The sequence below is a fragment of the Anabrus simplex genome, chromosome 9 (genome assembly GCF_040414725.1).
Source record: "Anabrus simplex isolate iqAnaSimp1 chromosome 9, ASM4041472v1, whole genome shotgun sequence".
Lineage (NCBI taxonomy): Eukaryota > Metazoa > Arthropoda > Insecta > Orthoptera > Tettigoniidae > Anabrus > Anabrus simplex.
The window spans coordinates 52018066-52043957 of NC_090273.1; the positions used below are offsets into that span (position 1 = coordinate 52018066).

Below are 25892 nucleotides of genomic sequence, written 5' to 3' on the forward strand. Positions count from 1 at the left end.
TCAATCAATCAATCAATCAATCAATCAATCAATCAATCAATCAATCAATCAATCAATCAATCAATCAATCAATCAATCAATCAATCAATCAATCAATCAATCAATCAATCAATCAATCAATCAATGATCTGCATTGAAGCTCTCTCCCAGGTGGCAGATTCCGTATCAGTTCTTTACCTAGACTTTTCTTAAATGATTTCAAAAAAGTTGGAAATGAAGTAGATGTCCATTTCGTCGAAAACCTTCGTTGTGTTAAAGAGACGTTAAACTACCAGAAAAGGAAATTCAAGTAAAATCTGTTATCACATGTTTCCTTTTCGAGCCATTTTCTTTCTTTCTTAATCCCTTCACACTCCGGGGTTGGTTTTCCCTCGGACTCAGCAAGGGCTCCCATCTCTACCATCTCAACGGCAGTGTCCTGGAGTGTGAGACTTTGTGTCGGGGAATACAACTGTGGAAGAGGACCAGTACCACGCTCAGGTGGCCTCAAGTACTATGCTGAACAGTGGTCTTTTAGGGCGATGGGAAGATTTGAAGTGATAGACAAGGACTAGGAAGGAAGCGGTCGTAGCCTTACATTAGATACAATCGCGGCATTTGTTTGGAGAATGGCTGAGGTGGGAATCTAACCCTCTCTACTCAGTTGACCTCCCGAGGCTGGGCGGACTCCGTTCCAGACCTCGTACCACTTTTCTTCAAATTTCGTGGCACAGCCGGGAATTAAACCCCGGCCTCCGTGGTTGGCAGGTAATCACTCTAACCACTACACCACAGAGACGAACTCAGGCAGTTTTAAAATTTTATTTATTCACGAATTAGTTTCAAGAGACTGAAGAACGTAACAATTATAATTTAACTGTGTCGAAACTTTAAATAAATGGCTCCCACTAGAACACATTACTACTAATGTATGTCATGGTAAAAACTACATATTTCCTTGATTCATTCCGAAACCGATTTCTGTATTGCCTGGGATTGATTGATTATAGCCAGTGAAGTTCGATCTATACCAGCGAAACAGAATCTGCTTAGCCAGCACAATTTCTGCTGCTCGGATGTGGCTGCTTTCAAATTCCTGACATGCATAATCTGTCGGTCGCTTAAGTTCAGCCCATTTCACTAAGTTCCAAACGAAATGTTATAAAGGTTATTGTAGGCTTTTCTCCGTTGTGATGGATTATAATGGGGTTCAAGAGAGGAGACAATGGAGCTTGTAAACTGTTTCCAACAGTGCATGTGTGAAACTTGCTGGTTATAAAGGAGAACAGGTATAATAGCCTCTGTGGTAAACTTGACTGGGTATATAACACCTTTATGGGTCAAAAATTGTGTTTTACAATTTTCTTTTGACGGCGAGTGAGACTTTTAAATTTTCTCCCATTCTAACTAGGGTCACTTCAGAAAACCCGATTGTCATGAACTCAGTAGGTAGAGTTTCTCATTCCACCTCAAAATATGTAGTACACATTGAAAATTAAATTATACTACATGACAATTACAATATCAAAGAATTTATTTTATCTAGTGGGGATAGTGGTGTCTTAAGCGGGATGGATGGAGTGGAGCGCACCGCCATATCATTATCGATTCAAGGTATCTGGAAATATTCACTCAGTATAACTTTTCATTCTGTGAATCTACTAAGCCTGTTGTAATCTGAATCGACAGTTCTGATCATAACCTATACATTTAGCGTACAAAAGTTAGTTCTGGTGAATCTGCATTGAGCGGAGGTTGAAAATAAATATATATCACTATAATGTTGGCTTGTACTTGTTGAAAAGCCGAGTAGAAATAGCAGTCCGCATGCACAATCCTTGTGTGACTGGATTATGATTCATTTGATGTTCTCTAGAAACTTCGTATATGCCCTTTTACACTACTTTCCATATCACAGATCGACCGTCAATAAAATTATAATGAAATAATTATTAGTTTCATCGATTTCCTTCATTTGAGTTCTACTTTTCATTTCACAGACGTATCACCAATAAAATATTATAATGGGATAATAATTTATTTCGCTGATTTCCTTCCCGATATCAATGAAAATATTGGGACGTCTGTCGTTTTGAAATTCGGTTTCGGAAGGAGCAAGTTAGCCCAGATTCAGACGGGAGTGACGTTACTGAGTAGACCACGCCCTCTTGCCACTGCTACACTCCGTTTAAGGAATATGTGAAGTGGCAGTGAGAAAAAGACTCTTCTGCGCAAGCAGTGCTGTAGCTGGTTGGTAAAATAAGTTGCCAGCAGAAAGGGGGGAGGATATTCACGTTGACGCTGATTGGCTGGGAGAGAGAGAAGGAAACACGCGCAGTCAAGCTTCGCCCTTCCCTGAATAACGTCATGCGCGACTTTATTTCGCAGATTCCGGGAACAGAGTGTAGGGACCAGCTATGTACGCAAGGCCAGCCCCACTATCGTCACTACTGACATCACTAATCTCAGGTATCCCTGACAGAGCGAGAGAAACCCAGAATTTTCTGATTTGAGAGATTTTCAGGGTACTCTCGCGAAGTGTCTGGAAGGTCCGGCGGACCTGTATACGACAGGCCGGACGAGCTCCAGCGGTTCAGTTTGAGCTCAACTTTGCCGGCGATGGAGACAGCTCTATAGAGTACAGCTGAGAACAGTGTTGACAGAGTGCTCTTAGTTCTGCGTGTGAACTGACGGAACAGTGTATCTGAGCGACGAGGGACAACAATGCAGCCGATCGACGAGGGATATCAGTGCAGCTGAGCGACGAGGGACAACATTGCAAGTGAGCGACGAGTGACAGCAGTGTACTGAGTGACTAGGGACAACGGTGCAGCTGAGTGACTAGGGACAATTATGCACCTGAGGGACGAGGGACAACAGTGCAGCTGAGCTACGAGGGACAATAATTCAGCTGAGCCAGTCATTGTCAAAGGAGGGCAAAATGCCAATTTGCTCCCCGCTTTTGAGGAACAAGTGGATGATTTCCACTCTATTACCTCAGCCTCTTTTACAATTATGCGACGAATAAAGGACCTAGCTAATGACGTTCATAGTCACTTATGTAGCATCACAAAGATTTTTCTAGCATATTTACTGGCTATAGACGACAGCACGGATATTAATGACAATTTCCACTTTCTATTTTTATCACAGGCGTAAACGGTGACCTTATGGCAAGGGAGAAACTTTTAGGTAAAGAGCCAGTGACAGTGGAGCGTTTCGGCATTCCATGTGGAAAAACTAGTGTCCATAGTAACAGATGGGGTAGGCGCAATATGTGGGAAGAATATTGGAGTGGTAGGACGTCTCCAAAACAAATTAAAAAAATTCAAAACGATCTTCCGCCTGTACACTGCATTATACACCAAAAAAATCTATGTACAAAACAGATTCAACTTGGAACTGTCTTAGATGTAGTTACTAAAACGACTAACTTTATCAGATCAAGGGGACTGAACCACAGAGAGTTTCATTAGTTTCTTCGTGACATTGAAAGCGAGTATGGTGATATCCCGTATTATACGAACGTGCGAGGGTTAAGTAGAGGAAGAGTTTCACACCTCTCCTATGCTCTGAGGAAAGAAATAGCTATATTCATGGAAATGCACAATGCACCAATAGAAGAACTGAACTATGGAAAATGGATGCGAAATTAAAGATCTTAATTCCTCCCTACAAGGTAGATTATTCACCACTTTGCCCGTGTTAATGCTTTTAAGCGAAAAGTGCTGCTGTGGGAAGGTCAGTTCGTGAAACAAAGACACAGCACATTTTTCCACTTTGACTGCAGAGTTATGCCTGGTTCCAAACTATTGGGGTAAAAAATTAGAAGAACATAAAGAGGTTTCAATATCACTATAGGACGAATTTGAGAGTAGATTTCACAATATTCATGCATTGGAAAATAATGTGCAGATGTTCGCTTCGCCCTTCTCAGTGGATGTACAAGCTGTTAGACCAGAACTGCAACTAGCGCTGATTGACCTACAGTGTGATGCTCAAATGAAAGGTAAGTTTGGAAACACAAACAGGTTTGACTGAATTTTTGTTCGTTTTCCACAGGAGAGATTTCCTAGATTGCACACACGTAATGCACATATTTTAAGGATATTCGGATCAAGTCATTTATGTGAACAGATGTTGAAATTAAAGAAAATTTGTAAATATAGACAGAAGTAGGCTCACCGATGAAAATTTGAAATGTGCTTTGTGACTTGTCAGTACGCAAACGATAGTACCAAACATTGACACAACACTATCTAAACGAGCCCAAAAGAGCAGTACACCAGTGATAGAGTACAGTTCGTGGGTTTAATTTGTTGTCATAGATATACAAATACCATACAAATAGTGAAATGCATGCTAATGAGAGGGCAAAGAATGTGTACAAATCACATACATTGTATTTTCTTTCGGTAAATATGCGTGCCCCAATGCTTCAGATTTAAATTTTATTTTTATGAAAATTCTATTTGTTAGGGGAGTCGACCTATAGAGGCCTTTTGCTCCTACTTGCACCATATGACATGATCCTGCGTGTAATTGGAATTGCGGAAGTGTAGTGTGTTGAATGTGAGGAAAGGAACGTTAAGGACGACACAAACATTCAGTCCCCAGGCCAGGGATATTAATCATTTACAATTAAATACCCTTGACCCGACAGGGAATCGAACCCGGGGCCGCTGGGTAACAGGCGGACGTGTTGCTCCCTACAGTGCGGGGGGTCGGGCAATGCTTTAGTTAGTTAATCGTGAAAATGCATTTGTTCGGGACATATTACACACTGCTGTATTTTTCCTTTGTTAATGAATAATTCTCTTGCCCTGTTATACTCTATAGGCACCGTGCGTGTCGCTCTAGCGGCCGGGCGGAGAACAACAAGTGAGGCAGACTCCAGTAGCTGTTCTGAGTGAGCATGTAGTTACTCCGATGAAAATGGCAGAGAAAAGGAGATCAAGTAAACGCAATTGTTGTGTTGTCGGATGTTCCAATACTTACGCAAATACAGGAAGTGAAGTACAATTTTATTGTTTTCCAAAACGAGCGATAGAAGTGGACCGAAGGAGGCGATGGATACAAGCAGTTAACCGAACGAAGTAAGTAGGTCTACACATACGTACTGTACATGTTTGCAACAAGTTCAATTGATCCGATTTAATTTCATTTTGGTTTTAATTTTTAGCACTGATGGATCACTTTGGTAACCCACGACTTACTCAAGAATATGTAGTGCACATTTCAGCGGAAACAGAAGATCTGGACATCCACTAAGTCCAGCCTATGTTCCGACAATATTTCCGGATGAATACAAGAAGCGGAATGTGTCGCCGGGGCCCAGCTTACAGCGCTTTCATAGACAACTCAAGCGATTGAAAAAGGAAGAATTAGACGGAAAATTTTCGAGTACAGTATGCCCAAGTAACATAACCAAGGATGCATCCGTGGGAACAGAGGCATCTGATTTTCATTGTTCAGACTTCATATTTTCTTGTTCAATACATGAAAACGACGTAAATACACAAACATGTATTCCACTTAATTTCGGTCTGGGAGGTGACATTACGAAACATGATCAAATGTGTGGAACGGAAGACGATCATGCAGACATCAAGGGTTCAGGTTTCCAAGGCTGCAATTCCATAAGGAACAATACACAAATGCGTGATTTAACAGGTGTGAACTTCAACGTCTTTGCCTTGCTGCTTGCGTTATTACCAAACTGTAACGTTTCGAAATTATGTAAAGAAACCAGATTACTGATTTTCCTAGTGAAAATGAAAACCGGACTGTGCTATTCTGCTTTGAGAGTGCTGTTCGGTGTTCACAGGACAACAATTTCACGTATTTTTACGACCGTGCTTATGCAACTGACACTGCGTACGAAACATTTCATATTCTGGCCTAGTAAGGAAAGTGTTCAAGAAACAATGCCTTCAGCATTCAAGAGAAATTACGGTAATTGTCGAGTCATTATTGACTGCACGGAATTTAGGGTTGAACAGCCTCCCCAAGTAGATCAGAGAGTGTATTTCTATTCTCAATACAAGGGTTGCTACACTGCAAAAGTTTTAATTGCAATCACGCCTAGTGGTATGATCACCTTTAAATCTAAATGTTACGGTGGAAGAGCTAGCGACTCATTCATAACAACCGACAGTGGTTTATTAACTTTCCTTCAACCTGGCGATGAGGTCATGGGTGATAAAGGATTTCCTGGCATCAGAACTAACTTATCTGGCCGCGGTGTGGTAATCGTGACACCACCGTTCTTACATGACGGGAGATTAACAGTTGAGGAAGTTGAGAGTACTTACAATATTGCGAGTGTTAGAATTCACGTAGAAAGGTGTATTCAAAGAATTAAAATATACAATATATTACAGAAATTGCCAACAGAACTTTTTCCACACGTGGATGACATCGTGCATATGTGTTGCGTGTTAACGAATTTGCAACCTCCAATAATTAAAGAATAGTTTAAGAATTGTTCTACCATCAGTTTGTTTTATATATTCTCTGTTTACATTTTGATCTGTTCAAGGTTCAAAAAACAAGAATTGGCAAATAAATACTTAATTATTTTTATCATTATTATTATTAGGAATACCGCTAATTTTTGGCAAGTAATTATTGAAATAGAACTTTGTCATTTTGGTGAGACATTCCTGGACATACTTATTGTCCTGGTAAATAGGTATTGTCAACTGTTTGCTATATACATATAGATCACATTTTTCCAAGCCAGTTATGTACATCAGTATTTGTATTTGTGTGTAATACATATGACTTGTCTTTAACTGTATGTTATTTTGCTCGTCAAAGTAAAGATAACGTACTCGCACATTTCCTGACTCATCTACTATTGGTTTATCTTTACACGAAGATGGACACTTAACTTCTAACACTCTGTCAGCTACATTTCCTCTGAGAACTATGCCACCTGGAGATCCACACATCCAAGGTTGTTTCTTGTGGATTATTAACCCACATCGAATAACACGAACACCAAATGAACTTCCATAGCATTCTATTGCTTCACTTTCCATTTCACTTCCGTAAGAAAGATTGTTCAAAGCAGCTCCCCCAATTGGAGATTCAGTTACAAATGCGAGAGCTAAATTATCGAAGTTATGTCGCCTAGTTTTGATCCGATGTGCCTTCGTGCTAGCAGATATTCTTATATTTTTTTCTTGAAACCACCGAGGGCTTCCTGATTGAGATAGAGTATCCAGGGAGATTTTAATTATATGATCTGTATCAACCTGCACTTTGCTGGTAAAAAACATTTCGTCACTCACAGTGCGAAAGGTGTATTTGTCTGGCAAGCGCACGTCGTTAGAGACTTGTAAATGTAATAGCTGTGTCACAATTTCCTCACATTCTTCTCTCTCCACATCATTCACTACCCTGTCTATCAATGAGATGACTACGGCCCTGCACGACTGTTCGATTTCAGTACTTGCTTCTGCTCGAAGCATTGTACGAAGACTGCAAGGGATGTGTTTTAAAATATTCTCAGTTAATTCGAAGGGGGGAAGAGATGTCCTCAAAGTCTTTTTACCGAACAGTTCTTTTACGAGTTTGCCTTTTCTATATTTTTCTGTTGACATTGTTTTCGGGCTCGGTTTTCCCCATTGTTGCGGACGGTCTGTTTTGGAGACAACATTTTCATTTTTTATATAATACACTACCGCAGCCACGTGTTTGCAAGTTCCTCTGGCGCCGGCAGGACAGGAACATTCGCTGGTAGAGACATTACGATTCTGGTCAACCTGAACACAAAATAAAAATGCGTACAACTTAGCAAACATGCATTAAGTAATCCTTACTAAATAAACTTTATAAATTGTTACCTAACTACATCTTGCCTACCTCAAGTTTCACGATATAAGGTGGCAAACTGACAGACGTTTGTCGGATGACTTTTCCTGTGATGTATCCGAAACCATTCGAAATTAACTCTTCAACGCCGTTCACGTGGCCACTGACAACAAGATTTCTTTCTTTATTGCATGATGATTCACTTAGATCCCTGAATTGAATCGCTTTAAACCCGCAACTTGTTCGAATGTCACACATGTTGTACTGAGACTCTCGCACTACACCTCACTTCTTGTTTCAAACGGGCCACTATGTAGCGCTAGTAGTAACATTTCGATGTATCTGCACGGTGCCTATAATCTGTGTCTTGTTCGTCACACATGATCCCTGCCACAAATTATTATTATTATTATTATTATTATTATTATTATTATTATTATTATTATTATTATTATTATTATTATTATTGCTGAAATAATTACCGTAAACATGTTCTACTTTTTAGATTCCAATGTCTATAAATTTAATCAAACTATTTCTATATACTTATATAAATGGAAATTTATTTTCATAATGAATGATGTTCATTGCATCGCGAGTACAGTACAGTACCGCCACGGTATGCAACCCGCTTGTCCGCTGCTCTCTTGTCACATGAGAGACAGCCGTCCCGAGCGGAGCAAGTAACACCGGCTCCCCAGAGGAACTACATGATGACGTGTGAGCTGTTTTTCATCTGGTTCCAAAATGAACAGATTTATCGGCAACGAGTTGCCTAGTTACATGGAAGTACATCTCGAACACGGCATGTTCGATTGCTATTTCCAATTAACTGTCAAAAAGTTGCCTAGTTACATGAACCTCCTTGCAAGAAAGGTACTTCATAAAACATGGCGGTGTGTTGCCATCCTCCTATATACAGCATTTCTTACCGGACTATCAGTGGTGGTGGTGATTACTGTTTTAAGATGAAGTACAACTAGGGAAACATCCTTTATATATCACTAATCCGACAGAAAAAAGGGAAGGGATCCGACACTTCGAAAAATTAAGGTATAGGCCAAAGAAATGCAAGGGCCACGAAGGGCGTGAAAATGAAAGACTCCGTAGACCTCGCAAACCTAATAGCGTCGGGGTCGGAATAGAACAAGAGTTGACCTAGGAAGGGCGGATAGGATAGATGAAAGGAAGAGCCTGGGACAAGTAAGTGGAAGCTATGCCAGGACTCAGCTAGGGGCCTCGTGATCGCCAATCCACACACCAACGTTCAGAGCCCCTGGGGACACTTTTAGTCACCTCTTACGACAGTCAGGGGATACCGTGTGTCTTGTTCTACTGCCACCACCCACAGGGGGTTACCGGACTCTCATGGCAAGTCGCTGTCGTTTAGCGACAATCTATCCATCAAAGTCGATCCAAATCTTAGTGCGGCTTTGTAATTAAATAAATTACATAAAATAAATATATATCCGTTGAATTTTCAAGAAACGCAGGTTTCTTCCTGTACGATCGAGACGATTGGGAAGATTATGGTACAAACAGCACATTTTAACTCTCTCTGGTTTAATAGCTTGAGTTTTGTGAAACATAGGCCTACACGTTAGCGTTTTATATATACTGTTCAGTCATTTTCTCGTGATGCGTGTATGGTACATACATATAAACGAACTATGTGACACGTGCGCAGGAGGCTGTTTTCCGAACACTGCGTGGGGTAGGTGGAAGTAGGTGCTGAACTGTCCTGTCCTCGCTGCCCTTCCCTGCCTCTCAACTTGCGATAACACAAAGATTTGTGTGGATTACAAAAGTCTGCTCCGCGCCGGGCTGCTTTAGCTGCTTCGCCCGCGTCCCAATGTGCACCGGTCCTAAGTGTGTGGCCGCTATAGTTGTGCAGTGAATTTAATCGTGAACTGCCCTAGGATGCAAGTGGCAGTTGCAGAAGTGTGTTTAGTCTGATTGGTTTAGCTTGTAGATGCCAGAGCGAATAATTTGTGTGACATCAGTGAGAACAGACACACGCAGAGAGAGAGAGAGAGAGAGAGAGAGAGAGAGAGAGAGAGAGAGAGAGAGTGGAGAGAGACAGAGAGCGCTAAGTTGAGTGACTGTGTGCCTGTGTAATTGTATAGCAGTTAGCGTTAGTTAACAATAGTTACAGTAATCGCTACGGATGTGTTCATGTATTCACCCACGTGCACGTTATATTGAAAATCCACAGTCTATTTCCAGTCATTCGACCGGGTTAGGAATGGAATGAATGAAGCCCCATCTAGCGGCGAGGATAGGAGTTGTGCCGGCTGCCGAAGCCTGTCGCACTCCTCTGGGGAAATTATTAATGAATGAAATATGAAACGAAATGGTATTGGGAAGTGTTGCTGGAATGAAGGATCATAGGGAGAACCGCAATACCTGGAGAAAAACCTGTCCCTCCTCCGCTCTGTCCAGCACAAATCTCACATGTTTTTGAACCATGGAACCCAGCGGTGAGAAGCCGGCGCAAATTTTACAGAGAGAGACACATACACTTAACTGTTTTTTCTGCGGACATAATTGGATTGGTGCCCGACTCGTTGGCTGAATGGTCAGCGTACTGGCCTTCGGTTCAGAGGGTCCCGGGTTCGATTCCCGGCCGGGTCGGGAATTTTAACCTTCATGGGTTAACTCCAGTGGCCCGGGGGCTGGGTGTTTGTGCTGTCCCCAACATCCCTGCAACTCACACATCCCTCCACCACAATAACACGCAGTTACCTACCCATGGCAGATGCCGCCCACCCTCGTCGGAGGGTCTGCCTTACAAGAACTGCACTTGGCTAGAAATAGCCGCACGAAATTATTATTATTATTATTATTATTATTATTATTATTATTATTATTATTATTATTATTATTATTATTATTATTATTATTATTGGATTGGTAGGTTACGATTTGTTATCTTCTCTAAAAAAAAGAAACTGTGATCTCCTTATTATTCATCGCTACAAACTATTTACTAAGTAATCAACCACTGCCGCATTATATCTGTTCAAATAATACTCCATATATATTAAATCTTCATTTAATTACTGTGTGATACAGAAGGTATAAACTACTTGTTTATTTCAATTATTGGTCGAATGAACAGAAAATGTGATCTCTGTTTACTAATATTAATCATCATCTAATTGCAGGCTAAGCAAATATTTATGCCCTAACAATCTGACGTAGCTTATCAAACCAATCAGATTTCAGCATGTTAAACTATGCATATAATTGATTGCGCGGAAAGTGTGTTCCAATTCAATCGCCTTTTGCAGTACAGAGAGTGTATAGACTGTATACAAATTCCACTAGAGAGTAAAGGATTTAACTGACATCCAACATTCGTACACTTGTTGGCATATGCAGTTTTTCTAATGCTCGTAGGAAATGACAAGCCTATTAGCAAGGCTTATCAATTTTTATGAGCATATATTGTTTGTAACACAAAAAGTTTAAGAGACTAACAAAGGAGGTAAGTGTCCACTGTGAAGTAAGGAGCTTAGCTCCGCAACAGTTTTTTACTACTACTAGTACATAACGAACAATCAGCAAACAACAGCTGATCAGAAGATGATCGTATTGTTGTAATTGAGACTAAAACACTAGTTTATTTATATTTTGATATAGGCCTGCTGAAAAGAATTTCCTGGAAGGTTATTTGTCTTTGACATTCCTGATCAACGCTCGCTACCACTTGCAAGATTGGACTTGGCTGCTGCTGAGGTCAATGTGCAATGATCTGTAGAGCTATCAAGCTCTTTGGGCTGATCAATGTTCAGTTCAAAATAATATTAATAATGAACATGCTGACAGACTGGGAAATAGAACACGGGAAGACAAAGAAAGTGAGTGGATACAGTTCAATGGTCTTGATATTGAAGCGAAAAATATGATCACGAAAATGGAATTAGCTTACAAACTCACATAAAACGAATGTCTAACCCGCAACAGGAAAACAGAAGGTGAGGAGATGAGGAAGATAGAAAAGAACATTTTACGTAAGATATTAAGTCCTAGGAAGGCGGGTGATATTTGGAAGAAAGGAAGGGATGAAGAGCTGTACAAACAGATTAATGAACTGACTGATGAAATTAGAAAGAGACGACTGAAGTTTGCTGGGCACATTAATCGATTGAGTAATGAGAGATATGCTAAGAATGTATGAGAGTACACCACGAAATGCAAGAGCACCACAACCTGGAGGAAGGAAGTTATCAAATGTGTAACTGAACTAGGTCTAAATACCGAAAACATGTTGGACAGAAAGAAATTCCGGAAAATAGTTGACGGACACAGGGAATTTCATTAACCAGAGAGGCAACAACGAACTTTGACAGACCGACAGAAGGAGGCTAGAAGTAGAAATATGAAGAGGTTGTGCGGGCTGAAGAGGCAGAAAGCCGAGAAGCAGAAGCAGAAGCTAAGCATGGTTCATAGAAGGCCAAAACGAATGTAAAAGAAATAAAATAATAATAGACGACATGAACTGCAAAATCCGATACTATACTACAGTGATCAAACCCGAAGCTCTCTAGGAATCAGTAACTCTCAATCTCCAACACAAAACACTAAAAGGACAATTAGAAGTTAAAAAATGTAAAATGATGAGAATAATCCTAGAACCGACAGTCAAAGATGGAGTACATTTTCCAAAACGAAATACGGAAATACCCAAAATTGAGACACAATGCGCATGGAGCACTTAGAAAGAACGGAGTCAAACAAACTGATTCACAGATTTTACATTCTTAGAGAATAAAACCACTAGATCAAAATGATAGAAGCATTCAGAGAAAGACATGCAGGAATTAAGACCAGCAAGTTTACTGGACTGAGGTCAAATCAGAAAAATCACATTTGCACGGGGTTTTGAGAATGATGAGAGAAAGACTAACATACATGTATTATCCCTGCAACAAAAATACATCCATTTACTAAGTATGAAGGAATATTAGGCTAAAAGATAGACAACAAATGTTGATTCCGCGTGGTTTTAAGTGACCCATTGGTTTTCCGTCCTCTACTGACTATGGAATGAAGGTAATCATGTCATAGTATGAAATAAACGTATAAGAATCGACATAGTTCGAAATAACGTAAATTTACAGGTGACATCCGTTTTTAAAAGTTGTATTAATATCTGAATTATCCCGCCTGGCGGCGTTGAAGTCTATACGGTCTCACACGATGGTTAGCTGGTTCGAGTCCCATCGGTCGAAAAAATTTCCACCATCAGAATGTTCGCTGGCAGGTTAGGTGAGGTGGTGGTATACAAATTCTAATCACTAGAATGCGTGCCAAAAGCTTGGATTAAATTCGAAATATCTCCACAGTGTTCAAATGAAGTGAGGGCATATGACGCTGTTGATGGTGATTCGTCCGTCTGATGGGGTCGTAAAGTCTTGAGCAGACCCCGTGGTGCTATTCGACAGGAATAGGCTATGTGCCGGCACGGGGTTCCACCCTCTCCCTACTATCATATGACATGTCATCCACTTCATTTCATTTCATTAACTCCTCTTATGATATTGACGTCAGGAAGGACATCCGGTCACTTTATATCCGACCCCGTAGAGGAACGGGACAAGGGTTCGACATACATTAATATCTGCACTGTTTTCTAACCGTAGTCATAAAAGTTTCTTTTACATCAAACAATTCGGATAGGTCCATATGGTGTGAATTCTGTAGCATCACAGGGCAATCTGTGCAAATAGGCAAGCACTCTACCATGTGCCCCTGTACTGAAAGCGCCCCGCCGAACATGTGTTCATCCTGCAAGTTAGTCTGACCCGTCCCGCAAGCAGAACTACTGTTTGCGCGTATTAAATTATCTGGTAGTTGGGAACTCGCCCTTGAGGGGGTGAGGGTTAAGTGGGCAGCGCTGCGTTCTTCTTAAAGGGTCCTCGACGGTGACCTACATTCACTACAAGGGGATTGAAGTTTATGTCCGCTCTCTGTAAGCCAAACCGTAATAGGAGGTCCTCTTTTCTGTCAAATTTACTGTGACATTCTTTGTTAACTACCATCAAGGAGGAAGTGTTACTCAACGAAACAAACACTAGTTGATAGGCAATGCAGGGTGTTTATTACTTTCTTAATGATGGATGTGATGTAGCAAAACTATATCAGTCACTAGTCTAAAAAACGCACTATTTAATCATAAAAATATTTTTTTGCAGACAATGTAGGGGTCCCCACACAGTAATATTAAGCGATTTTCTCAACTGTGCCGATCGTTGAAGAGAGAAGGGTCCCAGAAGGTTTCAAATTGTGAGTCTTGGATAACTCTTTGAAATTAAAAAAAAATTCTGTAATCACATCCGGCCTAAAGTTAGTTCGGCAATAACAACCTAAAATCGTTTGTTTCCTTACTCGTTTTCTTTTTCTTCAAATCCTAGACAATTTAACTTATTTACATAATTATTACTTTAATGTGTTCCTTGGTTCAATACCCTCAGGCATTCCTCGGCATTTTGAAAAATATCCACATCCTATGTAGTTTTAAGAGCTAAAGTGAAACTCTGCATTGACTCACATTAGCGCTCGTAGTGGTAGAAAAAGTCAAACTGCTAATATAATCGACCGGATAACGATGATTAAGAAAAGGTTTTTAATTTTTAGGAAAAAAAGAAAGGATATATTCTCATACTTAATTATATTTATTTACCTAAAATTCGTAGCCCATATCGCTAGGATGTTTTCAGCATTGAATTGCTTGCCTGAAGGGTTAGGACTGTGGTTATTTGTCTGGTGCTCAGGAAATTTTAAGCACGTTTTTAGTGAAATTGATACGTGATTGGAGATGTGTAATCATATTTTTCGTAGCACGGCAGGGTTTTGAGTTATGAGACTGCAAATTTAATTCTAAATCTTACTATTCAGTTTATACGTGTACCGTACGATCAGAGATATGATGATGATGATGATGATTGTTGTTGGAAGGGGCCTAACAGCTAGGTCATCGTCCCTTAATGATACGAGGTTCAACGAAATGAAACGATAATTAAAACTTCAAAATAAATCCACTCACCAGAATATAAAAAGTAATGATGATAAAAAATCAACGAATACAAAACAATCAGTGGATTCGATTCACAATGCCTTATTTTCTGGGATGATGTTTATTGTCCAAGGAGGTCCAAGGAGGTCCAAAATCGTGGTCACTGGTCCTTCATAATGGTACTAATTGCCGGCAAAATAGAACCATGGTATTCCTCATGTGATGGTACTAATCACAGGTAATCTCATGATTAAATATCCATCATCACTTGATCGCCCCTTTTAGATGCCTCTTGCGACAGACAGAGGAAAGCATTGGTGTACCCTTCATGAATCAGAGATTTAAGTTGAGCTTAGTTTATATGAATGTCGATCAAATATAAACGGGATTTTTGTTCCTGAACATCAACAGTTGGTAAGAGTGGCCCCGTGCTTCTGCTATGCTTAAGCGGCACCGTTAGGAGTGGGGAGAGCGTGCTGTTAGATACTTCCTGCCGTTTCCTCAGTAATGCTCACGATGTCGGAGCAACGGGTGCACCCCTCCACTGCGCAACGCATAATTATAAAATTTCTTGCTTGTTAAGGAGTTACAGTGTTTTTCAATAAATGAATTAAAAAATAAAATCCCGTTTACATTTTATCCCCTTCGTATATTTTTTACATTTATTATATGATTTTTAATACATTTATAAGAAGATATACATTTAAAATGTGTAGTGAGCGCTAGAAACTCTGTTAAAAGTGCTTGAGACCTTTTCTTTTCCGCTTATGTTGTAGTTTATTTGTTCACTATGTTTGGCAGTGTGTCTCTGGTGTCGAACCAAGGAACACACATCGTATGTTGTGTGGCCAATAGTTCTGTGTTCAAACCTAGCTGTTTGCACGAACCTGCTGTGCTGGACGACTTGAATTGGCAAAGAAAAACTAAGGTGAGCCTTTCAATAGGAGTATAGGCCTCTCCAGATAATACCAACGAAGCGAACCGCCTGCTGCATGAAGAGAAGAGAGACTTCTAAGTATCCAGCAATTAGCGAGTGTGGTTTGTCATGGTTGATTACAATAAGTGTGTGTGTATTCGTGAGTGAATTTACTAGGTCATCATGAAGAGAATTAGAACGAAAAAAAAAAACCGGCCTTTTATTCATAACAATACATTAATGCAGCAACATATAACTTAATAAAACTCTTTCTTATTAGAACTCTACATTTTCATTTTCTTGAAGTTATCTTCTATTGCACAATTATGTTTTACACCACGGTACAAGAAAAGAAACGGAACATGATAACAGAGTGTTAGTCTCAACAGGAGAGTGCATTTTAACCAGATCATCTTGCCTGTGTGCTGGTTGATGAAGAAGGGAGCAGTACATATATCAGAGGTCTTGTTATTTTTCGTTTCAGAACACAAGAACCTTGTCCGGCAAGAAGCCATAAATCTGACGGGCGTGCGACACCAATTAGTGAAGGAACAGACAAAGAAACCACAAACCAAACCGTCAAAATCAATGTTGTCAATTCTGCCTTCTGCCTCAGTGGACAGAAATCCTGATGGAGAGGTTTTCAAGAAATAATTTAGTGTCCACCTAGAGCAGGGCTATCCAAACTTTTCACGTACAAGGCACAGTGACTCTTGGCTAAAGAAATGCGGGCGTCGTTTGATAGTAATAATAATAATAATAATAATAATAATAATAATAATAATAATAATAATAATAATAATAATAATAATAATGCCCAGAACCGTGGTGTTTCCCACATAGTGTTACTGATCTCAGGTAAAGTAAACCCCTTGTGTTCGAATAAAGTTGTACAAATCACGGGTACTGTAAACCAATAATAATAATAATAATAATAATAATAATAATACTCTCTCCAGTCGTTCCATTCATGACTGAGTATCGTGAATCAAGGACTCTGTTGTTTCTTTTATAAGGTGATACCATTCTGCACGTAACTGTGTTTTCCGGACAGTAACTCTCCCATGGTAAGCCCATGATCTCTCTTACTTGATCAACCCATCTTTTTGTGACCCGTCCTCGTGTCCTTGTACCAGAAACGTTTCCTTGGACAATTAATTTTTCCATGTTGTCATCCTCTCTTCTCATAATGTGACCAAAGAATTGCAGGATTCTCTGGTACACAACTTGGCATAAACTTTCTTGTATACCAATTTCCCGGATGACAGAATCATTTGTTCGCCTGGCTGTCCACGGTATTCGCAACATCCTTCTCCATCATCACATTTCGAAGGCGTTGATTCGGTTCCTGTCTTAAGCTTTTATGGTCCAAGTTTCGCATCCATACAGGAAGATCGGGAACACAAGGGAATGGACTAATCTTTTCTTCGTATTCATAGATATTGCTCTATCTTGCCAGATATTCTTTAATTTTGCCATAGCTGTACGTTTGATTTCTTTTTCGCAGCTACTTTTATCCTCGATTATTCAACCAAGATAAGGAAACTGACAGACTCTTTGGAGATTGTTAAGGCGCCGTGGCAGCTGAATCTCTGCACCTTTGTTGACAACCATTAGTTTTGTCTTGTTCCAATTAATTTCCATGCCACGTTTGTGACTTTCCTGTTGTACACGATCCATTACCTCGATAAGCTCCTGTACACTGCTGGCTACAAGTGTGGTGTCGTCTGCAAAACGGAGGTTATTAATTCTCTTCCCTACAATCGAAAATCCTCCTTCCCAACTGTCGAGGGCATGCCTCATGGTATATTCACCATAGATGTTAAACAATTTAGGTGATGAGATGCATCATTGTCTCACACCTTTGGAGACTTTAAAACTTAATGATAGATCGTCATCAACTCTGACTTTGGCCAAGTTGTTATCGTATAGGCCTTTTTATAAGTGAAATGAGATGAGATGGAATTCCCATTTCTTCTAGAACTTCGGCCACAAAACACAATCGAAGGCTTTTTGGTAATCAATGAAGCACAGAAACAAAGGAATGTTGAATTCATGTGCCTTTTCAACCAACTGACATATATTTAGAAATAATAATAATAATAATAATAATAATAATAATAATAATAATAATAATAATAATAATAAAAATAGTGCATAAAAAGGGGATAAACAAAAGCTTGATAACTATAGAGGCATCTCTCTTTTGCAAATTTCATTCAAGGTATTCTCAAAAATATTGCTGAATAGAGTAGAAACATCACTTGACAAGCAACTGGGTGAGTATCAAGCTGGATTTCGAAAAGGTAGATCTTGTTCAGAACAAATATTTAACTTAAAATCCATAATTCGCCATAGGATATTGAATTCAAAATACATTGTTGTGACTTTTGTAGATTTTAGAAAGGCCTTTGACTCGGTTGATAGAGAAACTATAGATAGAACAATTCGTGAATTTGGAGTGAAAACAAATTGGCAAACCTAATACGTGAAACCCTTACTGACACAATTTCACAGGTGAAATTTATGGGTGAAATTTCCGAACCTGTTAAGATAAATACAGGGGTACGGCAAGGAGACGGTCTGTTACCCCTTCTGTTCAACTGTGTTCTAGAGAAAATTGTAAGAATTTGGAACGTAAAGCTTAAAGAGCGTAACATTTTGCCGGTAAATTTGGGGAGAAAAAACAAAGGCATTGAAAGAAATTGACTAGTATTTGCAGACGATTTCGCTATATTGTCAGAAAACCTAACAAGTGCAACAACACAAATCAATCTCTTGGAGGAAATAACCAACAAGACAGGTTTGAGAATCTCAGTAGGAAAAACAAAATTTATTACAAACATCAAGTATGCTCCAAAACTTTTGGCAACAGAAATTGGTCTAGTGGAAAGTGTAACGAAATTCAAATATCTGGGAAAAACAATTCAAGAAAATGGTTTAGACAAATCTGCAGTAGAAGAAATGGTACACAAGATGGAAAGAGCATATGGTATCACAAATAATTTTATAACAAAAAGTGTCTATCTAAATATCTTAAAATAAGGCACTACACTACAGTGGTGAAACCGGAATGCTTATATGCAAGTGACTGCCTGGTACTGAATTATAGATTAGATAAACTTGAGGTACTAGAAAGGAGAATCATGAGAAAAATCTTAGGCCCTGTGAAAACAACAGAAGTATGGAAATTAAGATCTAATGACGAAATATACAGGAACATAGAAAACATAACAGAAACCATAAGAAAAAGGAGATTGAATTTTTTGGACATATTTACAGAATGGATGATTCCAGATTAACAACAAGGATTTTCAAGTACGTTTGGGACAAAAAGGCAACAACTAGAAGTAAAGAAAGCTTTAGAAAGAAATAACATAAGGGAAGAAGAAACTATGGACACATAAATTTTTAGAAAGGGGGTAGTAAGTATGGAAGGATTCCAAGGAAGATTGAACAAGAAGCCTGGTGCGAAGTGGTCCGAGGACAGAAGGAAACAGCATAGTGAAAGGATGAAAGAATATTGAAAGGAGAGGAAGAGAAAACAACACAGTATGAAGAACTGAATTGAAATTGGCATGTGGTCCTTATCAGGTCTCTTCGGAAAGAATAATAATAATAATAATAATAATAATAATAATAATAATAATAATAATAATAATAAAAAAAAATAGAGAAACATGTGAGATAATATTGAATTATATTTGAATGTTGAAATCATTATCATTTCTTAGGAGACAAAGTTTCCTCAATTTTGCCGAAATTTGAAGGGCTAAAGAGAATCGGAAAGTTTAAAATTTAGAGTCTTGAACATCAATATCGAAAACAAACAAATTTTGAAAATCACTTCCGGCCTAAATGCAGTTCGGGGAAAACAACTTAAAATCGCCTATTTCCGTACTCTTTTCCTTTTCCGATTCAAATCCTAGCGAAATAAACTTATTTATAAAAATGATTTCTGTAATGTTTTCTTTGGTTCAATACGCTGAGGCGGTTTCTTCAGTTTTTTAAAAATGCCCGCACCAAATGTAGTTAGAAGGGCTTTGAGTGAAACTCTGCATTGATTCATAATAGCGCTCGTAGTGGTAGAAAAAAGGCAACCTACAGTCTAATCGACCGGTTAACGATGATTAACAAAAGTATAGTAATTTTTAGGAAGAAATAAAGGTTATATTATCATACTTCATTATATTTGATTTACCTAAAATTCATAGCTGATTTGCTTGCCTGAAGGGCTAGAAATGTGGATTTTTTTGGCACTTTTAAAATGTCACGTTCCACTGAGCAATTTTAATAAATGAAATAATTCAAACAGGGAAGGTTGTAATATCTGCTACTAGTAACTCTTCCCTTCACAGTTATGCGCTATCTACAAAAGTACAGACCATTAAAAAAGTGGCTCATGAAATTTCAGCTCGCCAATTAAAACCTTCTAGATAGACTCCATGGTCATTAGACAACTTGTAAAATCGTTCCTTCCACTAATGAATCCTAAATTATAAAATTGTAAAAGTTTTGGTCTCAAGACTTTCCCCCGAAATGTATGCAAAAGAGAAAATTTACTACTCTCAGGCAGTCAGTTACATATCATTTTCTTTTTAGATATTTGTTCGTGGCGTCGACCTCTGTAGATCCTTTGCCACTATTTTCACCATACGATAGGAACCTGCGTGTTAGTGGAATTGCGGTAGTGTAGAGTGTTGAATGTGAGGAAAGGAACGTTAAGGACGACATAAAAACCCAGTCCCTAGGCCAGGGATATTAATCATTTACAATTAAAAACCCCTGACCCTGCCTGGAATCGAACCCGGGTTCGCCGGGTGACAGGCGGACGCATTGTCCCCTACACTGAGGTACCGTACATATCATTACTTATAACTCTATATTCAGGAACGTCTTGTGGCCATGATCAATAAGGTGTCAAGTCTGCATTGTCTGGCACGGGATTACATGGACTCCACCTTGTGATATAGTTTTCACCCTCAGAATATTGGCCAGTAGGATAGAAGATATGGTGGTATAAAAGTCAAAACATCTCTGCAGTGTTCATATAGACTTCGGTATGGATAGTGGTTCGTTCGTTGAATGGCGACATTAAGCCTTGAACAGACCACTTGGTATTATTGGATAGGAGAAGGTTGTGTGCTTATTTATTTAGCGTATGGCTTTACAGGTACAATACATACGAATATGATTTTGGAAAGCAACTTATATCTTTATATCCAGGTTGTTTATGTTGCTAATTGTCTCTGGAAACGCACAAGCAGAATCACTGATGTCACCACTGTACTTTCTTTTTGGACAATCGCTAATCATATGTTGGATATTCTGCTTAGGGGCACCACAATCGCAGTCAGGCTTAGGAATTCCTTTCCTTTTGTAGTGGAAATCTGCCCAGTTATCATGGCCCAATCGTATCCTGTTAAGAGTAGAGACCAGCGGATCCATTGTTGCTCACCTCCACAGGTTTAACCTTAAAGTACCCTACACGTGATCTCCGGGTGGTGCTAAACCAGCAAGAGCGAACAGGAGACGAGACATATTTCTCTCCTGGTAAAGATACAATATTAATGAACATGGCTGTGTACTGACACACCTAGATACGCAGGTTACCCGTGGGCCTTAACTAGAAAGACCTGCACCAGGCCTTTCCTGAGGTGACATGATGTCATATACTCTTCTACATTATTCAATATTATTGGTTTACAGAGGTCACATAATTATGAAAATCATGGCTCGACATTCGGGAAGTTATTAAAGATTATTATTGGTTGGATGTAGAAATTTTTGCAATTGTACACTTGAATGAAAATGTCTTTATCATTTAGATTAGAGTATTATTATAATTATGTACATCCTTATAAGCAGAAATCATAAACGTGAAATACTATTTACCTAGAAAGTTGGCCGTACGGTTAAGGGTGCGCAGCCGTGAACTTACACTCGGAAGATAGTGCGTCCGATCCCCACTGTTAGCAGCCCTGAAAATGGTTTTCTGTGGTTTCCCATTTTCATGCTGAAGCCGTACCCTAAATAAGGCCACGGCCGCTTCCTTCCAACTCCTATCCCTTTCCTATCCCATCATCACCATAAGACCTTTCTGTGTCGGTGCGACGTAAAGCCAACTGTATAAAATAAAAAAATAGCTGTAAAGTATTACAATAGCTTTTTGTAAATCAAACCATGTTCATAATATTAAGCACGCATTTTAGTGACAACATATTGATAATTTTTGCCTTTGCTATGGAAAATATTTGAATATTAAATCCAAATGAAGACAACGATTTAAATACTCATATTATCGTCCTCTTCACTGGGAAGATTTATTTCTTTGTGATCTTCATTTGGGTGTGAATTAGATTCCATATCATCTTTATAGAATGCCAAATCAGAAGGACCTGTTGCATGACTAGCTATGTTTTATTTAAAAATACAGAAGGAGAAGTATATTATTTGCAAAAGAAAACTTGTTTCAAATTTCCCTTTGGGAAGTACAAATGCCTTAATGGAATTGATAACGATTCATTTATTTTCTTCTAACGAATCATTTTTGACAGACATCTGGATGGAATTTGAAGTCGACAAGATCAGGATTCAGTGCATAGAAAGTGGAAGACTCAGGGCCTATGAAACAACTACGAATGAAATATTCATTTCACTAGAGTCCTCTTTGATAAAAGAGCTTTCTATATGTCTCTCAAGCCCATCAATACTTCAAATCACAGCCTACAAGACCACATCGATCATCTGTGCTCTAAAGCCCTTCGTTGATAGTATGTCTCTCAGCCATGACCATCCATCAAGATAACCTGGCATGGTTGCTAGGTCACATATTTTGTATCGCTCATTTCAGACGACTTCCTGCCATAACACATGTGGTATTTCTGAAAAGCACATAATACGAGATGGAGTTTGTTCTTCTCGCGCTCAAAAATGCTTGAACTACTGAATCAATTGAATTGAAATTTGGCATAAATATATCTCAAACATTCAGTTCAAAAATCAAGCATATTATAATTTTTCAATAATTGATAAAGTATTAATTAACTACGTTGTTATTTACCGAACCTGCGCACGTTTCAATTGCTGAACACCAAAATGAATTAGCAAATGCTTAGCCAGAACACAAAATATAGTGAGTATGTGTACTTAATATTCAGTTCTTTTCTGCCAAGAAGTCCTGTATATTTTCTTTTCAGCTGAAATGATTCTCCTGATGTTTAAGCGTTTAAAATTTTGTTTAGGAAGGAAGCGGCCCTGGGTTAAATACTCATATCATCGTCCTCTTCACTGGGATGATGTGATCTTCATTTGGGTCTGAATTACCCTCCATAGCATCTTTATAGAATGACAAATCATAAGGACCTGTTGCATGACTAGCTATGATTTATTTAAATATACAGATGGAAAAGTTTATTATTTGCAATAGAAAACTTGTATCAAATTTCCCATTGGGAAGTGAAAATGTCTTTCAATAAATGATAATGGAAACATTTGGTTGATGTGAAAGTAAGAAACCACAGAAAACCATCTTCAGGGCTGCTGACAGTCGGGTTCGAACCCATCGTCTCCCGAATGCAAGTACACAGCTACGTGCCCCTAACCGCACGACTAAATCGTTCGGTCGTTTACACGTTAACACCCGCGTTTCAGAGCCTAAAGAAAAGTAACTTTACACTGAGTGACCATTGTTCATTGAAGTATGCTCTATCATTCACCTCGGCTGGGTGAAAGTAGGCCTAATTCTGTAACTGTACAAAATTTAACACGTCATTGGCCGGTATTCTAGGTAGTAAAAATATGTAGTAGAACTATTAAGCTCGTGGACTGACCATATATCGTCGCTGTGGTGCACTACAGCGGAAAGTTAGTACCAGAGAAGGTTGCCGCGACAGTTCTTTGCTAGTCCCAGCAAGAGACAGTTGTGTACACACAGTATAAGCAGAACTACGGTTTCTGTTGTGAAGGGTAGTTTAATGTGAGCGGCGGAATTTGAGAATACTAATAATTTTGGCTTTACTTCTCCCTAACTACTTTTAAGGTTTTCGAAGACGCCGATGTGCTCGAATTTAGTCCCACAGGAGTTCTTTTTTAAGTGCCAGTAAATCTACCGTCACCAGGCTGACATATTTGAGCACCTTCAAATACCACCGGACTGAGTCAGAATCGAACCTGCTAAGCTGGGGTCAGAAGGTCAGCACCTCAGTCGTCTAAGTCACTCATCCCGGCTGGAATTTGAGTATGTCGAATTTGGGCAACAGGAAAATTTCAAGTTTTCAAACATTTAATCAAGCATTTGAGATTATAAACCCGGAATCGTCCGTATCACCACGACGGGAAAAGGCCACGGAAAGGCAGGTGAAATGATTATGTGACCTTTGAACTGTAGCACCAGTCCAAGGACCTACTGACTGTAGAACATGGGTGTACACTGTGTCGCCTACAAGGTAAGCGCCAGTCCACGAACTTATTGACGGTAGTACATACGTGTACGCTGTGTCGCCTACACTGTAGGCGCCAGTCCGCGAACTTAATGACTGTATTACACAGGTGTATACTGTGTTGCCTGCACTGTAGGCGCCAGTCCGCGAACTTATTTACTGTAGTACACAAGTGTACAGTGTGTTGCCTACACTGTAGGCGTCAGTCCAAGAACTTACTGACTGGAGTACATAGGAGTACACTGTGTCCCCTACACTGTAAGCGCCAGTCCACGAACTTATTGACGGTAGTACATAGGTGTACACTGTGTCGCCTACACTGTAAGCGCCAATCCACGAACGTATTGTCGGTAGTACATAGGTGTACACTCTGTCGCCTACACTGTAGGCACCATTCCACGAACTTCATTGACTGCAGTAGTACAAAATGTGAACTTGGTTCATTGTGACTGTGAACCCTTCATATAAGTCGTCTCTGGATCTCATCTTCAGGATCAGTTCTCATGTCTTGTAATCGAAACTCTCAAGTGTTGTCCATTTTAATTTGTAAAGTCCCTCAAAGAAAGAATGAGCGCAGTCTATTGCATAAGTTCCTTGTAGATACATTTGTTTCAGAAACAATTATCAAACCTAGAGATGTAATGTTTGTTGGAGCTACCCACAAGGCTATTATTTACGTGGGAGGTGAATAATATGAGTATTTTGAAAATAATTATAATTAAGCTGATGAAATATTAAATGCGAAGTACATACTCTACCACACACATAGTTCACATTTTGAGTGACTATACATCCTCCTGTATTTCCCCAGTGTACTGTTACTCACGATTACCTGTACATTTGCAGACGTCCAGCCACCTGTGTTCACAATACTACGTTCGGGCAGACGAAATAAAACACGGGCTGTATATCGATTTTAATCAAGTTCAGGTGATATCGGGGACGACAGGAAACTAATTACCTCCGCGGCAAATACAATCTCGGATTCTGGTTTCAAATATTTACTCAAGCTCTGTACAATTGTTGCAAATTTAAAGGGTTGCCATGACCTGGCATTATACGGATAGCGCTTTAAAAGGTGGAATGGATTTTATTTCACTAATAAATACCGTCCGTGATGAGGATAGTGGAGGGGCCTTTCGGTACATGCATGCATGCATTCATACACCTGTATGGATAGGAGCACTGGAACAGGGAAGCACCAGGAAAATTTACGTAAGAGTGCAAAGGCTTATTAACATTAAAGTCGCGAAAGGTTTCAGAACTGTATCCACCTTTCAGAACGACATCTACCTCTGCGGGTGGAAGCGATAGGATAACACGGCATTCCCTACATGTCGTAAGAGTCGACTAAAAGGCGCCCCATTGGATATGAGATTGGGAGTGTTGGTTAGCTGAGTCCTGGCATTGATTTCACTTACTTGTGCCAGGCTCCTCACTTTGGTCTATCTTATCCAACCTGCCTTGGTCAACTCTTGTTGACCACGACGGTAGTAGAACATACGAGGGTTAGGGAGTCTTTCAGTTTCACATTTATCCTGGCCCTTATCTGTCCTTGACAAATACACTGGTGGAAAATATATCCAAACATCATGAAATAAAGAACGTAGAACAGGGAAATTTTTGCAATAGATGTGTGGAAGTAACATATTGAATTGATTATAAGTACAAAAGTACAGGTTAATATCCGCTCCAGAAAAGCCATCACAAATGT

General features: G+C 39.4%; 1 protein-coding gene across 1 annotated transcript in view; it reads right to left on the minus strand.

The window, feature by feature from the left end:
• LOC136880855 (neuroglobin-like) overlaps positions 1–25892 on the minus strand; it is a 552523-nt gene that overhangs the window by 386317 nt on the left and 140314 nt on the right. The window lies entirely within an intron of this gene.